The 3,153-nt window shown below is 34.5% G+C and overlaps 1 protein-coding gene across 2 annotated transcripts in view; it reads right to left on the bottom strand.

Moving 5' to 3' along the window:
* Positions 1 to 589: 589 nt before the first annotated feature.
* The window catches only part of slco4a1 (solute carrier organic anion transporter family, member 4A1), a 46,363-nt gene continuing 43,799 nt past the window's right edge, over positions 590 to 3,153 (bottom strand). For both annotated transcript variants that reach the window (XM_017488179.3, XM_053686380.1), the window contains one exon: positions 590 to 3,153. This exon is cut by the window's right edge and continues 1,500 nt beyond it. The gene's annotated coding sequence lies outside the window, so the exon portion shown is untranslated.

Here is a 3,153-nt window from a genome sequence, read left to right as displayed (position 1 = left end):
CTTCATGGTGGTTTAACCTTTTCAACAACATGCAGTCTTCACAGGCAAAACTCACAGCTCAAATCAAGAGTAGCTATTCAGAGATAATTATTTATACCATCAATCTAACAGGGCACACTTGAGCAATAAGAAACACCTGTCAATTACGTTCCAATGTTTTTGGTAATTAAAAAAATATGTGATAGTTGAAACAAAAATTGCCACGTTCTAAGGTGTTTAACACATCTAGATGTAAATATCAGAAATTGAAAGCTGAAAATCGTCTCATATTCATCTTTTAACCTCAGCCCCAAATGTATTAAGTGTAGAACATAAACAAAATAACCTGCCTTGCAATAATGTAGTTAAAAAAACTACATACTGTAGTTTAAACTATAAAATGTATTTTGTCCAATTTGTGTTAAAAATGATCAGAAACTGCATACATCAATCTTTGTTGCTCCAATACAAAAGTAAAGAAGCACACTTCAGACAATAAACATGTTGGCTTGGTGACTATATATGGGGAAAATATAATTTCTATTTTTAAGGTCAAGATGAAGATGTCTTGTGTTTAAATCAGATGAAACATGACTCAGACACAGGTGTGTGGATTTAGTGGTTTCTTCTTTAAAAACATTTACTGAAACATTTGCATCAAAAAGAGATCTTAAACAAAAGTATCAAACCAGAACTGTAAAGTCCCTTCTTACCCCAACCCCCATTTTTAATGGAATGCGATGGGACTTTGCTATTCAACTCTGCAACTACCATCAAGAGAATTACATTAATCATCACACTTACAAATGTTTACTGGGAATAACATGATGGCATACGGCATAGTTGCTTGCAGTTATTAGGGCAAACACAATTAATACATTTTAAACAATACAAACTAAAAAAAAATCTGATATTATCACTCCTCAACCGTTGTGCAAACCCTCAAAATGTTTGAGTGCATTTCTTGGGGAATAAACACAGTGAGGGTGTTAGGGCTTCAATACACTTGTCCCTTTTAAAAAATGTTCAAATGTTTATTTGACATATACAACCCCAATTCCAAAAAAAGTTTGGACACTGTATAAAATGTAAATAAAAACAGAATGGAATGATTTGCAAATCTCACAAGCCCATTTGTTATTCACAATAGAACATAGAAAGCATTTCAAATGTTTAAATAAATGTATCATTTTAAGAAGAAAATAAGGTAATTTTGAATTTGATGGCCGCAACACATCTCAAAAACTTTGGGTTGGGGCAACAAAAGGCTTGAAAAATAAGTGGTACTAATAAGAAACAACTGGAGATTAATTGGCAACAGGTCAGTAACATGATTGGGTATAAAAAGAGTATCTTAGAGCGGCACAGTCTTTCAGAAGTAAAGATGGGCAGAGGTTCACCAATCTGCAAAAAACTGTGTCTACAATTTTTGGAATAATTTAAGTATAATGTTCCTCAACGTTAAATTGCAAAGACTATGAATATCTCATCATCTACAGTACATAATATCATCAAAAGATTCCAAGAATCTGGAGAAATCTCTGTGCGCAAAGGATAAGGGTGAAAATCAATATTGCATGCCCATGATCTTCAGGCCCTCAGGCGGCAATGTGCATTAAAAACAGGCATGATTCTGTAATGGAAATCACTACATGGGCTCAGAAACACCTTCAGAACTCATTGTCTGTGATCACAGTTCTCTGTGCCATCCACAAATGCTGGTTAAAGCTCTATCATGCAAAGAAGAAGCCATATGTGAACATGATCCAGAAACGCTGCAGTCTTCTCTTGGCCAAAGCTCATTTAATATTGACTGAGACAAAGTGGAAAACTGTTCTGCGGTCAGAAGAATCGAAATTTGAAATTCTTTTTGGAAACCATGGATGCTGTGTCCTCTAAACTAAAAAGGACTAAAGAGGAGAGGGAACATCCGTCTTTTTATCAGAGCTCAGTTCAAAAGCCTGCATCTCTGATGGTATGGGGGTGCATTAGTGCCTATGGAATGGGTAGCTTGCATATCTGGAAAGGCACCATCAATGCTGAAAGGTATATACAGGTTTTAACGCAACATATGCTTCCATCCAGATTTGATCCCATCTTTACTTCTGAAAGACTCTGCCTCTCTATGATTTTTATACCCAATCAAGTTACTGACCTGTTGCCAATTAACCTAATTAGTTACAAAATGTTCTTCCAGCTGTTTCTTTTTGGTAACACTTACTCTTACAGCCTTTTGTTGCCCCGTCCTGATTTTTTTTTGGAGACGTGTTGTGGCCATCAAATTCAAAATTACCCTTTTTATTCCTTAAAATGGTATATTTCCTCAGTTTAAACATTTGATATATTTTCAATGTTCTATTGTGAATAATGTATGAGATTTGCAAATCATTGCATTCTGTTTTTATTTACATTTTACACAGCGTCCCAACTATTTTGGAATTGGGGTTGTAAATAGTCTTTCAACACAAGTAAGTAAAAAAGGTCATATGCTGGTAAAAATGATCATAAAACATATTAAAGATGCCACTGGCTAGATGCATTTGGTAGTTTGCTAATTTTAACATTACACATCCACATTAGTGAAACAGTGCAAATGATCACAGTGGTGTGATGTGACATTAATGGATCTAACTTTCAGCTTGGCCAAAGTTGATGTAAAATTCTAGTAATTAAAAAAAATTATGATTTAATTAATATCTGCTGTTGTAAAATATAAATCACCATGGATAATGCTTACAATTCCCAATATGTAAATTGATAAACATGTTTTTACCTCACATTCATTTTGTGTAAGCTGCAACCTAGACTAAATCCATAAGGCCATTCTGACCTGCACAGTCTTAAGGACGGTATTTTGGCACTGGAATTCTGTTTAAAAAGCATAAAGCTGTAGGTCATATAGTTAGCCATAGAAAGAAGGCATAAATAGCTCAAAGAGTTGTGTGCCATAGTAAGAACACTGATAATGGCTTATATACTGTATTAATATTGTAGCCTATATAACCCTATATGGTGTTCAGTGAATTAGTTTTAGGAAGTTAAAGTGCAAACAGAGTTGCAGGTTATAAGAGTTGCAGGCTCAGCAGGATCCTTACATGATCATCTGAATTGCTTGTTTCTTGTGAAGTAGTCTAGCAAGACATCTATAATACATAGATTATCCTTGCTATCTTA

This window comes from Ictalurus punctatus, chromosome 15 (genome assembly GCF_001660625.3).
Source record: "Ictalurus punctatus breed USDA103 chromosome 15, Coco_2.0, whole genome shotgun sequence".
Lineage (NCBI taxonomy): Eukaryota > Metazoa > Chordata > Actinopteri > Siluriformes > Ictaluridae > Ictalurus > Ictalurus punctatus.
The sequence above is the reverse complement of the archived record's forward strand: the minus strand, read 5'-3'. Positions and strand labels throughout refer to the sequence as shown.